This window comes from Alexandromys fortis, unplaced genomic scaffold, assembly GCF_014885135.2.
Source record: "Alexandromys fortis isolate MF-2015 unplaced genomic scaffold, M_Fortis_MF-2015_v1.1 scaffold_324, whole genome shotgun sequence".
In the NCBI taxonomy this organism is placed as follows: Eukaryota; Metazoa; Chordata; class Mammalia; order Rodentia; family Cricetidae; genus Alexandromys; species Alexandromys fortis.
Window position 1 is genome coordinate 721,836 of NW_026068221.1, and position 14,413 is coordinate 736,248.

General features: G+C 42.1%; 1 pseudogene; it reads right to left on the reverse strand.

Moving 5' to 3' along the window:
• Window positions 1-11,427: 11,427 nt before the first annotated feature.
• LOC126493554 (serine/threonine-protein phosphatase 2A catalytic subunit beta isoform-like) lies at window positions 11,428-12,267 on the reverse strand (annotated as a pseudogene).
• Window positions 12,268-14,413: the final 2,146 nt, after the last annotated feature.

The window sequence follows — 14,413 nt, forward strand, 5'->3', positions numbered from 1 at the left end:
ATTACAAGTCTAGTACATTTTTAAATTAAAGTTTTTAGGTAGCATTCAAACTAACAGTTTTCATCACGGCATTTTCATGCGCAGTTTGTTTACATTTGCCCCTCCCCCAGCTCCCCTGCCTTCCTCTTGCTGTTTCCCTTTCCAGACATAAGCCTACCTTAAACAAGTGGGGATTTTCTTTTCCCATGTTATTTTTCCACTCTGATTGTCTAGCACATCAGGAAGTGAGAATATTCATGTCTCCTTGCCCAGCAGGTCGTTAGCCTCCCAGAAGGCTGGGTTGAACATGGTGAATAGCCTGGTGGCCTTTTGCAATACCTATGTGACCCAAAACACCCTGGATCCTCCCTAAGACCTTATCACGAGCTTGTTGATTTACAGAACCTATCTTTATGGGAGGTGTCAGATGTAGTTAATATATAGAACCCATCTTTACGGACAATGTCACGCGTACTTTATGAAGAGTTTTGATGGAGTCACATCTTAAGCATTATTGTGCTCTTGGCACTGAGTTACACATGGGATTAAGTTAATTATTACTAGGAAAAAATTTCGCCAATTTGTGCTGTGCTTCAATATGTCTAAAATAAATTCCCCAGAGTTAGACTTTCAAAGTTTGACCCAACACCAGCTGCTTAGTTGTACTGTATCCAACTGCCTTCTGGCATCCTGTGGATCGCTACTCTGCTGGCCATGGTGGTCGCAGAGACACCCACAGAACAGACCTGAAAGAATGACTAGAATACGGATTTATTAGGGTAGCTTACAGACTGTATTCCAGGGAGTACAACAAAGGCCATCTCCTGGCAGAAAAGTCAAGCGCGAATTCAGTAGTTGTTCAATCTATGAGACTGAATGCCTCAGGAATCCGGTGCTGGAATCCCAGGGAACTCCTAGCGAGCCACTGGGCTGCCATCTGTGTTGGATCCCTGAAGAAGTAGGCTCTAACAGAAGTTCAGGAAAGCCTCAGCAGCAGGCTAGATGCACTTGTCAGTACAACGGAGAGCAAGCAGGCAAAGAGCAAAATTATCTTTCTGCCATGTTCGTTATCTTACGGACTGTCACTAGACGGGGACTGTCACTAGACGGTCTGGACAAACTTGGGGGGAGTCTTCCTACCTCGAATGATCCAATAAAAATAAGTCCCCCTCACACACCTACCTTCCCCCTTCGAATGACCCAATAAAAATAAATCCCCCACACGCATTCACAGCTGCTTGGGTTTGAGTTGATTCCAGATGTAGTCAAGTTGGCAACCAAGATTAGTCGTCACACATCGAAATAAAGTATCCTTTGCAAGTTTAGGACTGATTATATATACAATGAAACCAGACTGTATTCTTTCCAGAGTTTCCTGGGGGAAAAGAGAAGCCATGGGAAGCTTCAGTGATACTATCTCTCTCCACTGGACATTCTTTTTCCTGTAGCGGAGACTGGTGTAACAGAAAGTAAAGGCAGGAGACTGAGCAGAAGATCAAGCGCAGTAAGGGACTGTGGAAACAGGGAGGTAAGGGGTGCAGCCTTTCCCGGATTAGCCATGGCAACTATCTGGTCTTGTAGCATAAGTTACCTTAAGGGCTTTGAAGGAAAACAGAAAATCCGCACACTATTTCCTACCATTTCATATACTTTCCTGTCCTTGTTATTTTTTGACATATAATTTTTTTGGGGGGAGAAAAAAAATTCTAAAGATGTATAAGAGAAGAGTTCATTTGAACCAAGCAGCGCACAGGGGGAACCAATCCTAACAGCAGATCTTCAAGACATAAGACGGAATCAGTAACCTGTGTGCTGATAGCCATCTCACCACTGCCTGTGGAGAAGGCACTTCCTCAGAAATACAAGTTTCTACTTTGGTGTGGACATACCAGAGCACAGGGAAGATAGCATAGCAAAATATGTCAAATGTTAAGCATGGGATGGCAGGACGGCTCGTTGATTGTTTTTTTTTTTTTTTTCTTTATTAGCGTGCACCATCGCGTCAGGTTAGGGAGTCAAGTGAAAAGTGTAGATGTTAAGTATCAGCCTGTGCCGGGCCAGGTAACTGAACATTTTAGATCCCTGCTCCTATAATTCCATTATACACTGTAACTTTGTCACAGCACGGCTCTCCAAGGACCTTAGAAAGGGTATAGCTCTCAAAGTATGGTTACCAGACAGGGAGTGTCAGAGTCATCTGGGAGCTTGCCAGAAAATGTCAATTTTTGGGCTTCATCTGCCAGCTGAACTAGAAATTCCTACAACCTGGTTGGTTGTAGCAGGCTTAACAGACTGGGTGATTGTGATGGCAGCTAAAGTTAGAGACTCTTGTCTCTTCAGAACTTAAAAGTTATATAGTGAATGCAGTCAGCCAATTTTTAGTTAAGAAAACAATCATTATTTTGTTCCACATACTCAGATTCGCTCCTATTTATTTATTTAAGATTTCTGCCTCCCCCCTCCCCCGTCTCCCATATCCCTCCCCCTCCCCCAATCAAGTCCCCCTCCCTCATCAGCCCAAAGAGCAATCAGGGTTCCCTGCCCTGTGGGAAGTCCAAGGACCACCCACCTCCATCCAGGTCTAGTAAGGTGAGCATCCAAATTGCCTAGGCTCCTACAAAATCAGTACGTGCAGTAGGATCAAAACCCAGTGTCCTTTTTCTTGACTTCTCAGCAGTCCTCATTGTCCCCTATGTTCAGCGAGTGTCCGGTTTTATCCCATGCTTTTTCAGACCCAGGGCAGCTGGCCTTGGTGAGTTCCCGATAGATCATCCCCATTGTCTCAGTGTGTGGGTGCACCCCTCGAGGTCCTGACATCCTTGCTCATGTTCTCCCTCCTTCAGCTCCTCATTTCGACCTTGGGATTTCAGTCCGGTGTTCCAATTTGGGTCTCTGTCTCTGTCTGCTTTCATCGCCCGATGAAAGTTAATCTCCAGGAGGATGACTATGTCTTTCACCTTATTATTTAGCTTCTCTAAGATCGCGAATTATAGGCTCAATGTACTTTATTTATGGCCAGAAACCAAATATGAGTGAGTACATCCCGTCCTTTTAACAAAAGAATTTTTCTCGCAAAATTGGCTGTTTGCGCCCTCTGGTGACCATATTTCGAATTGCACCATGGCTGTCACTTCAGTAAGAGACATTAAAAAGTAGGGAGAGCAGAGGAAACACCCGCCTCCCCGGAATTCCACAGGAGACACTTTCAGCATGTAATGTAGCAGATGAAGCGCTGATTCACAGTGTCTAATGCATTAAATCACACGATATACTATTTCCTTATGCATATGATTATAAATATATTTTTCTGTAAAGTCATTTTTACTTTATAGTATATTTAACATAGCTTAATGTACAGCAATATTTTTGAAGCATTAATTTGGTGAGTGTGGCGAACGTGTGGTGTGTGGTGTATGCAGAGGCCAGAGCGGAATACTGGTGCCGTTATCACTCTCCATCTTTTGCCTTGAGACAAGATCTCTCACTAAACCAGAAACTGGCTGATCTGGCTAGTTGGGCTCACCTGTGATGTCTCAGAACCCACCTGTCTCTCCTTGGAAATGCCGTGCTTCTGCCTGTCTCTGCCCCTCCCCCAATTCTGGTGTTACAGGTATATGCAGACATACCCGGCTTTTTATGTGGGTGCCGGGGATTCAAGCTTAAGTTCTTATGCTTGAACAAGAGTTCTTATCCATTGAACCCTTGACTGTCTTCCCAGCCCCTTGCCATATTAATTTTGTTTGTTTTTGGTTTGGGTTTTTTGAGACAGGGTTTCTCTGTGCAACAGTCCTAGCTGTCCTGAATCTAGCTCTTGTAGACCAGACTGCCTCAAACTCACAGATCTGCCTGCCTCTGTCTCCCGAGTGTTGGGATTAAAGAAATGTGCCACCACAGCCCAGTGACATATTAGTTTTATAAATAAATCACAATAGTTTTGTTTTACGTTATCATAGTTTTATTCTAATGATTTTACTGATTAAGAACTCCAATCCTTGAAAACACTAGAAAAATTAGTAGAGGCATTAACTTGTGTATTCTTTATTATGTACTGCCTCAAGATAACCACTCTATAATGTGGAAATGTTCTCCAACAATGTGTGGACTTGTTATTTTTTTTAAACATGAGATATGTATATTCATATACAAATAAATATGCATATTTATATTTTATTTAAAATAAAATATAAAGCAAAAATAAATAAAATAATTATATGCTCTTTAAAAGTCATGTTGAATAACATGCTCTATATCTTGTTTATATACCCACATGCCTTGATGCTTTTGATTATATTTCTTTAATGTTTGTTCATGCAAGCAATTTTACATGCCAATTCTTTTTCTTGTTTGAATTACCTGTTGGAATTGGTGAACATGGTTCTTTTGAGCCATCAGAATTCATCTATGTTGGGCAGATTAATGTCTAAAAACAGTGCTTCAAATACTGGTACCTATGCTGGACTTAAAAGTGCTGAACTTTGACTGGCATCTGATGCCTGCAGGGAAGAGACACACACTGACATCTACTGCTAATTATCCGATCCAGCTGCGGCCCTGAGGAGCTGGACCTCTTTGCCTTCACCGCAATCAGTGTCATCTTCCAGCTCCGTGAGATTCTGACAAGACTGTAGGCCCTTAGATACAGCATTTACTTTGTGTGCATGTTTGTGTGGGTCCACATATGTGTACAGATGTGCGTGGGAATGGAGACCAGAGGTCAGCCTTGGGTGACATTCTTCAGTTCTTCAGGAGCCATCTACTTTGTTGTGTGTATATATACATACATTAGATATAGATATAGATAGATAGATAGATAGATAGATAGATAGATATTCTTATTTGGTGTGGGTAGTGCCAGGTTTTATCTTTATAACTAAGGAAACCATTTTAATAGCACATCCACCAATATTCACAAATACATGAACCGTCTTGGGAAAATCCTAGGAAACTAGTAGCCACAGAAACTGGGTATGGTGGGACAAGACCATGGTGGGTCAGGTCTACTTTCCACTCTATCTGGGTGCCCTCTTCATTCGGTAAATGCTTATTATCTATTTTCAAGCAAATAGAACTTTTAGAGAAAAACTTCACTCTGATGTGAAATAAAGGACATTTGGATTTCTCCTACTTAAAAATGCTTGTACACAATAAGGCATATGGAGAGAGGAGCAGCTGGGAGTGCCTCCTCTAGACTCAATGAGCTTTGTCTGAGTTTTTGTTTGGTTTTCCTTTCTGCACGGTCACCTGAAAGCACATAGTCTTAGGATAGAATGCTTTGGTCACAGCGACTTTACTCTGGTATGTCATCTAGATAGCCCCTATCCATGCTGTTCCTGGATGAGCTCCTTGAGTTGCAACTCTTGAAAGGGAGTAAGATACATCTTGTCCCAGTACTAAATTAATGGAGAATAATTATGCTGTTCCAGTGTCCCCAGACTGGCTTCTCAGTCTTTGTGGCAGAAACGTGGAGAGGAGACACCAGGAGCTGGTGTCCTGGTCTTCCTGATTTCACTTACTCTAGTTGCCACACACCATTTCCTGCTTTGTGTCTTTTCTAAAACCAAGGAACCTAGGTGCCAGGGAAATCAAGAATCTAGTGAGTTTAAACACACAGACCTTCAAATTCACTATGGTACTATTTGTTTTGATGTTGAATCAAAGGGATGCGCCACTTAGTCTCTTCACAGTAAAAATAATCTAATAATAATGAGCTACTTATTAGATCATTGGGGAACATACAAATCCAAATATGACCTTTCAAAACCTAGCGATAGAATTTCACTTTGGCATGATACAGCTACCCTGAGTCCTAAGCCTCTAGCCACTTGTCAATAATGGATTAGTCACAGCAAATAAGTGGCTGCCAGGAAGAAAATCATACAGGCACTTGAAAATATTCTAATAAGAAAACATGCTTTGAGAACAGATTTAGCTGAACCACACTTCTCGGTTCAAGCGAGCCTCAATTTAGATTCATCAGCCCTCTGCTTTGTTTTCGCAATCTGCTCCATTCTACAGACCACGATCACTGCATGATTAAAAACCCACTTCATTTGAGATGTTTTAAATAAAAATTGCAGATCAAGGCCAGACAGTGAGTACATTATGGTCTCACAAGCACATGTGAAAAACAGTGCCATGAAAACACATTTAAATAGTAGCACTGCGGGGAGACCAAGCAAAGATGGCCAGTGCACACACAGCTGAGTGAAGTCTCTCCTGCCACCTCCCAACCCAAGTTCGAGCCAGAGCACACCCTACTGAGAGAAACTCAGAGGAGAGTGTCAGAGAGAATGGCTGTATCTCTGGTAAAAGTTCCCCAGCACATCTGTAATTTCTGTCATTAGAACCTTTTAAAACATATTTGAAGATCAATTCAAGATGGCAGTGGTCACTGGCACCCGTGGGACCATGGAGCAGCTCATAGTGTGTGTCCTTGGTTCCCTGGTTGGACCTGTAGAGTGGAATCACCACTGCTGTGATGCTGCCCATGGGCCACAGGCAAGATGTTCATACATCACTGAGGGCAGGGAGATGTGCAGTGGCCTGGAGCTCTGATGTGGGAGTGTCATATATCAATATGTTGATTTCATTGGTTAATTATTAAAGAAAGTGCTTGGCCTGATAGGTTAGGACATAGGTGGGTGGAGTAAACAGAACAGAATGCTGGGAAGAAGGGAAGTTAGGCAGATGCCATGCCTCTCCTCTCTGGGGCAGATGCAATGAAGCTCCAGCCCAAGATGGATGTATGCTAGAATCTTCTCGGTAAGCCACCACCTCGTGGTGCTACACACATTATTAGAAATGGGTTGGTCAAGATGTGAGAGTTAGCCAGAAGAGGCTAGATATAATGGGCCAGGCAATGTTTAAAAGAATACAATTTGTGTGTTGTTATTTTGGGGCATAAGCTAGCCAGGTGGCTGGGAGCTGGGTGGCAGGAATGCACCCCATAGCTCCTTCTACAGAGCTCCTACTGATCCCATCTCTGGATGCTTTGCCCAGTTGCAAGATCTCCCTAACTCTGGGCAGCAACAGGGTGTTGGTGACTAGTCACATTGATAGTCTAGTATTAATGGTGCTTCAGAAACCAGAGACTTTGAACCAGACCAGTGACTTGGTGCAATCAATAAGTATTTACATGTAAAGGTGTTCTGACGATATATATACATGCTGCAACACACTGCAGTCTGCAATGTCACTTGATGAATAAAGGGGAGATAGAGAGGTGAGAAGGATTGCATGTGGTGGAAAGAGACAGAACTCAGTGGTGACAACAAGTGTAGAAGCAGAGACTTGGTGGACAGGGGAGCATGTTTTTGCCCCTTAGCATGGTGGTATGCAATAGTCTGGAGCTCACACCAGCTCTGCTCCTGAAAGTGCTGTCCAGCCACGTACTCACTCTGACTCCGAGAACTGCAGGATGTCTGAGGTGAAGAATGGTTCAGTTTCTGTACTGGGCCTCCTCAAAACCCTAGGACCAGCAAGACCAGAGCAACAGCCTGGAGCCCATGCAGATTCAGTCTCCGAACTCACTGCCAAGCCCAAATATCACCCTGGCTCTGAGCTACCACAGGATAGAGAATGGTTCATTTTCTGAAGTGGGCCTTCTGAAAGAATCTCCATGCTCTGTGTTGCCGCCAGAGGCCACATTGCTGTACATGGTCCTTGCTATTAGTGTCTTTAGTTCAAGATGCTGCCAGAAGTCATGTTGTTGTTCCTCCCCCATGATGCCGCTGGAGTCCATGCTGATGTCCATAGTTCCTGTTATTACCAGGAGCCATGTTGATGTCAGTGGTCTATGTTGCTGTTAGGGGCCATGTTGGTGTCTGTGTTACATACTATCAACAGAGGATATGTGGATATTTGTGGCCTGGCCTACTGCCTGAGGCCATGTTGATGTCTCTGGTCTGTGTGGCCGCTAAAAGCCATGTTGGTGTTTGTGGCTTATGCTGACACCTGAGATCATGTTGATGTTCTTGGTCTGTACTACCAACAGAGGACAAGTGGATGTCCGTGGCCAGGGCTGTCACCTGAGGCCATGTTGGTTGTCTGTGGTCTGTGCCACCATCTGAGGCCATGTCAATATCCATGATCTGTTCTGCCACCAAGGTCCATGTAGTTATCTATGGTCTTCCTTACCACCAGAGACCATGTGGATGTCTGTGATCATGGGCTGCCATGGGAGATGATGTTGATGTCTGTGGTCTCTGAAGCCACTAGAGAGCATGGTGATGTCTGTGACTCGTGCTGCGGCCAGGGGTCATGATCAAGTCCATGATCCATGATGCTATCAGTGACCATGTGGATGTCTGTGGTCCATGTAGCTGGGGAAAATCATGTGGAAATCCATGATTCATGCTGCCACTGGTTTCTGTGGGCAAAGAAGCATCTGTTGCAGTGGTATTGATGACTACAGACTCTTAATTGAGAATGAGACATTGAAGGCTTTTGCAACAACCTCTCTGTCCCCCAAAGAGAAAAGAAACAGTCTAGACAGGAAGTCATTGAGGAGAGTTCTTAAAAATTATAATGAAGATGCTGAAGTGTGGCTCTTCATAAATGGCTTCTGGCAGGGGGACAGGAAAGGACTCAGTTATCTTTATGGGGCTGGCCACTGAGAGTTTGGTCATGTTGCAATAAGTACAGGGGCAACACAAATTCTACTTGATGTATTTTATTTCTTTCTTTACTCTTTATTTGTTTGGGGTTCATAAGGGTGGGAGGGTAGACCTGAGAGGAATGGGAAGTGAGTGTGATTAGGATGCATTGTATGAAATTCCCAAATAATCAATACAAATATTATGCTGCAAAAATAGTGTTGTTTTTGACATAACTTATACATACTATGCAAATGCTTGTCCAGCAAATGGCATTTTAGACAAGAAAGAAAATGCATAAACAATGTCATTTACTATTATCTTTTACTCTGCTGCTGTAGGAAATGTTATTAGGAAATAAACAAGATATCAAGTTTGATTGCATTGTGTGGAACATGGCACCTATAATTACTTTGGCTAACTGAGTTCTCTGTGTTTCCACAGGAGTCCAAGGGACAGGACCCCGAGTTCTCCATCCTGGTGTATCTGGCAAAACTAATCCATTAAATTGACCTAGAAGAGTCCCTGCTTCATGTCTTGGATTTCTGATTTTTTTGTAAACCCTGTTCTGTGTCCTCCTGCAGCACCTGGACATGATGTATGGGAAGACAATACAAAAGACACTGTATCTAAACACAAAGCTGAACGCCCCCAGTCATGCCTAAAGGTCCACCTCAGCAAAACTCATCCTGGATTATCCTCCCAATATCAGTATAGTTTCAGCAGCTCCTTGAGGAGCATGCCAGCTCACCCTTTGCCTTAATATGTGTTATTCATTATTAATGTTGTATTGATGTACATTCACTTGATATTGTGTGTAACGATAAAACAGTAGGTATCTCTATTTAGATATGAAGGCAGAATTCTTCTAAAAACATGCAGTTGACCTCTGTGTATGATGTTTCTTGTACTATTAGAGTTCATTTAGCATATTATCACTTCTAATATCATTAGGCTTGTTTTCAAATATTTACCTGGAATTCACATTATGTTGTGATTCTTGGCCAATTTCTCTGCTAAGAGTTGTAGAGATATTAACCCAATTAACCGCAATGCCAATTATGACTATTTTCTCTTTTTTTCAAACGTTATACTTTAAAATTTGACTATATAGATATTAAGATAAAATATTGGTAAATATATAAGAAATAAGGCTGATGATTGAGGGGAAGTTCTAAACAATGTATCTAGGCTCATTGATAGTTTACACAGACGACAGAGCAAAAACTAGTGGTACTTTGTGACCACAGGTTTTAAGTTCTAAGCATTCATTTATGAGGCTCCTACTCTAGGAAAATTACTTTAAGTTTTTTTCACTCTTTGGGTGCTGGGAATTGAACTTAGAGTTTGGTATACACTAGACAAACACCCTACCACTCATACTCCCCCAGACCTTGTTGTTTAACTTCTCATAATACCTGTATCCCGATCTGAATAGTGTCAACAATGAAAAGTATCTTGAACACTTATAAGGATTAAATTAGGTTTACTACCCACTGGTTAAAGTTCTGTGTAAATGTCAATGAGCACTTTTTTTGTAAGTTGCTTTTCAGAGACAGCAAGATATCTGATTTTCCCTAAGTTTTGCTTTACATTTCAGAGATCATTTCAACTATGTGGTGCATACCTACAGGCCTTCTGAAACAAATTTTCCACCCTATAGTCAATATCATGTTGAGAGTATCATTGTAGACACAATTCTAAGAGTGTTTAAAACACTTGTCCTTGAGCTTTTGCAAGCTTATCAAAGTGAAAAGGGATGCTGAGTAGTGCTGTATTATTCCCATTCTACAGAAACCAAGGATAACTTATACTACACTCTGTGATGCTGCGAGTTTACCACTCCTGTAGTATGCAAATATCTGCACATGTCTTTTATGACTGTACTTTTAGATCTTCTTTCTGACAGATATAATTTTGGCTTATTTGACACTCAGAATAAGCTAAGTGACATTAGTATTAGTCATTTCTTTGTTGTGAGATGAAATGAGGAATTTTGGGAAAGAAGAAACAAACTTAATTTTATTTTAGATAGTTTCCAGGACCTTTATTTCCCTTCTAGTTTCCAAATAAACCTTTAAAAGAGGGGCATAAATGAAAACCAAATTGTAACCATGTCCATGCTGAACAACCACGGGACCTTGAAGGAGTCTCTTTTCTGGGAATGGCCTCACCACGAACACTGGAAGACACTAAACATAAAGAGAGTAGGGCATGGGCTTTAAGGTGGATGAGATACTCATGGATTTATTTGATCCAGAGAGCCACAGACTAGTGGTGGGTTTTATGCTCCTTTTTTGTTGTTGTTTAAATTGGAAAGTTTATTTGTTCAGTCCACCAAATAGGATGCAAGCACTGTCAGGACAAATACACAGAAACAATGCAGATCGACATCAAACAGTAATTTAGTTTAAATGAAAGGAAATCTCTTTAATGTTATGACAACATACTCCTAAGAATCTCCTCTTCAGTTAGTAGACATTTCAATAAAATAAAGGGTAATGAATTAAGTGGAAGTCAGCTTGTGAAATCTTAAAAATAAAACTCTGACTCTATTAATCCATGCCAGTTAAACAATGTAACTAAATTTCCAAGTGCAAAGGAGATGAAGCAGTCAGTGACCCTTTTTGTTTAACCAGCCAAAGAGAATGCTTCCTAGGACACAGCAGGCAGACTGATCTAGAACAGAGTGTAGTAAGTTCATCTCAAATTGTGCTAAACGCTCATCATTAGTATGACACATTTGGTCCATGATGTAGTTTAATTTCAAGACATACCACAATTGTTTTATATATATTTTAAAAAGCCAGGTATACTTCCACATACAAAGAAAGGTCCTGGGGGTGGGGGAGATTTATAGGAAGTAGTCTGGGGTACGCCGGGTCACATGAGACTCTCCACGACGAGGTGCTGGGGCAAACTGAAGAAAAGAATGTTTTAAAGTGTCATCTAATTCCATGATAGCAGCCTGATTTCCACAGCGATAGCAGTAATTGGGCGCACTAAAAATGGTAACCACATTCCTATCATGGCACCAATTATAACCTTCCATTACAAGCTGGTGAGCGCGAGACACCAGTGTGAGACCGTTGGCATGGTTAAATGTTTCAAAGGTATAGCCAGCACCATGTGGTCAAATGCCCCATCCACCATGGTGATCTGGATCTGACCATTAGAGATCACACATTGGGCCCTCATGTGGAACTTTCTTGTAAACGATCTAGGGCTCTTATATGATCCAGTGTATCTATGGACGGAGACAGGCCACCATGGAGGCAGAATATCTGTCCATCCACTAAAGCTGTAAGTGGAAGATAGTTGAAGAGATCTGTAAAGTATTTCCACACGTTGGCATTCCCATACTTTCACAGACATTCATCATAAAAGCCATACACTTGGGTGATCTGTCGGCTTTCATGATTTCCTCGCAATATTGTAATGCGCTCTGGATAGCGCACCTTTAATGATACAAGCAGAGTAACAGTCTCCACAGAATAATAACCTCTGTCTACGTAGTCACCCATGAATAAATAGTTTGTATCTGGTGATTTTCCACCAATTCTGAAAAGTTCCATAAGGTCATGGGATTGGCCATGCACATCTCCACAGACAGTAACAGGACAGCGGACCTCTTGTACATTTGATGCTTTTGTTAAAATTTCCTTAGCCTTCTCGCAGTGTCCGCACTTGGTTCTCATTCAGCTGCTCCACCCACTGGTCCAGCTCCTTGGTGAACGCCTTGTCGTCCAAGGCGGCCTTCCGCGCATCCCGGCCGCCTCCCCCGCCCCCGCCGCCGCCTCCTTCGGCCCCTGGTGGGACCACCGAGCTGCGGAGCGCGCAGCCCACGCCCCGCCTAAGCGCAGCGAGCAGCTGCGGGCCTCGGCCTACGGGAGCTGCCGCCCTGCCCAGCCCCACCCGGCCCGGGCCACGCGCCCCAGGGCGCAGCAAAGTGGCACAGGGCTTGGAGCGCAGCTCTGCTCGGGGGATCTCCGGGCCCGAGGGCACCCGCCCGCTGCCACTGCAGCCCGCAGGCCTCTCCGTGCTCTCGGGTTTCATGCTCTTAACTAATCCATTTTTCTCCTTAGAGTCTCAGTAAGACTGTAAAATAAGTATTTATTGTATTTATAATAAAGAAGAAAAAAACACCAAAACTCAATTTCTGCAATGCTTGTTTTAAATAGGAATTGGAGCAATATCTTCCCTTTGAGCTTTTGGGGGAAATTGAATGATGATATTAAAAACATTCAGAGCTTTGCCTGGCACCTTCTAGCGAGTATTATTCATTTTCATCATTCACTGTGATCATTATTGCACCTTGAAGCAATTCCAAAGTTGAGTCATCTGGTTGGGCCTTGCATTGTCAGGCAATGCAATTCTTCTGTCTGTGCTGCTGCAATCATTGGAACAGACCGGATAGCATACAGATTAAAGGAAGAGCATAGAAAGTTACATAGCATCATTTAATATGAAATAGATGTGGCATTTGCCTACCAGTGCATTTGAATGCTTGGTTCAAGAAATGGGGCAGGTACAGCTATAAAGTGTCCAACAAAACCAAACCTCAATGCCTTCCCATGCCAAATGATTTAACATTAAATTACAAAGAGGACAAGGGGGCATAAATCTGCACATACATCAGCATTCTACAAAATGTCCATGTAGAATGCACATAATATATCAGCACAAACATAATATGCACATATTCAAGCAACAACAACAACAACAACAACAACAAAACCAGGAGAGTGAAACAGCAAAATGTTCTTACTTTCCTCTGTTATGGTGAGATTGCTGGCCGTTGATACCTCCCTCTTTGTAATCAACGGCATTTCAATCATTTAGTATCAATAAGGCCTTCAGCTTTTTACTGAAAACATACAAAACAAACAAACGCTACAGAAAGGTGTAAAATGAAGTTGCAAGTGCTCAGTACTTAGGATAATAAACTTGGCAAATGCTTTGAACCCACCCCTTGAATTGCCCATTGTCTTTCCTTTACCTCCTGATGTAACTTGAAAGCTCATATTTTGCTTTATAACTTACACTATGAATATAAAGCACCACCAAATATATATGCATATATAATTTCATATTGTAGATGTTTTAAATCACCACTTAATGATTTAATATTGCACTTTCAGATTTATATATAATTTGAATTTTAGATTTAGGGGATTTGTTTTCTCCTCTACAAATCATTTCCATATAAGAATAAACCATGATATGTTTTTTATATTTTAAATATTTATTACATAAATTAAGTGTAAAGTTGGGGTGGGCACACCATAGTAGGTGTATAGAGGTCAGAGGACAACTTGGAGGAATTCTTTTCTTCCACTGTGTGGGCCTCAGGAATCAAACTCAGGTCATTAGAGTTGGGTAAACCATTGACTCATGTAGCCCATCCTCTTAAAACTCTGTCTCGAACCCCCCCCAAAAAAAAACTTACCATTTTATTTCTTAATTCTCTCTTTCTGTTTCTGTCTCTCTCTGTGTAGTATGTATGTATGTGTAGTGTGTGCGAGTGTGTGTGTGTGTGTGCATGCATGTACATGTGTTAGGGTTTCTATTGCTACAGTCAAACACCATAACTGACAAGCGAATTTGGTGAGATTGGGTTTATTTGGCTTACACTTCCACAAGACTGTTCATCATTGAAGGAAGTCAGGACAGGAATTCAAACAGTGTGGGAACATGGAGGCAGGAGCTGATGCAGAGGCCATGGAGGGGAGCTGCTTATTTACTTGCTTCTCATGACTTGCTGGGCTTTTTTTTTTTTTTTTTTTTCTTTATTTATTTAATAAAGATTTCTGTCTCTTCCCCACCGCCGCCTCCCATTT